Consider the following 666-nt stretch of genomic DNA (forward strand, 5'->3'; position numbering starts at 1 on the left):
TTCACTCACAAGTCACAAGTAACACCAAAGTATAAAATAAATAAATAAAATGATTCAATATTTTGGGAAAAAAAACCTCCTAAACTTAATGTTGACTATGTCCACGTTTTTTTTCATCTTATGTCCACATTTTTTCATCTTTCATTACCATGTAAAAGCTTGAAAAGCTTGGACAAAGTGTTTAGTCTTCTGTTTGTTCCTCTTATAATTGGTTCTATCATAGCCCTTTATTCATTTAAAAAAAAAAAAAGAAAACCCCAGGGTTCCACCCAGATGCATATAATGGAAGCATCGTCCACATCATTTAATAAAACTCTACTTGATTATTTATTTATTCAAATTATTAACGTCAACGGTGTTGAAACATGCCTAACCCGCCATGTCTTCATTATAACTCCACTAATTTATTCCAAGTAATTAAAACCCTCCCTTCTCCGTCACATGATCTTCTTGCTAGTTTGTCATCCCTTACGTAGGTAGGAACAATATGGCATATTTTATTGAATTAAAAAATTGAAACAAGCAAATACAGGTAATTAATGAGATAGGCATATCTTAATTCATAATTCATTTTTTTAAGTCTTTCGTTTTGTTTAAGGATTAAGAAATTATCCCTTCATTATATAAACTGATCTTAAGCTGCTCTGGTTCAGTCGTCTATAAAAT

Source organism: Neltuma alba, unplaced genomic scaffold (genome assembly GCF_004799145.2).
Source record: "Neltuma alba isolate B1F8T4 unplaced genomic scaffold, ASM479914v2 tig00010924_pilon, whole genome shotgun sequence".
Lineage (NCBI taxonomy): Eukaryota > Viridiplantae > Streptophyta > Magnoliopsida > Fabales > Fabaceae > Neltuma > Neltuma alba.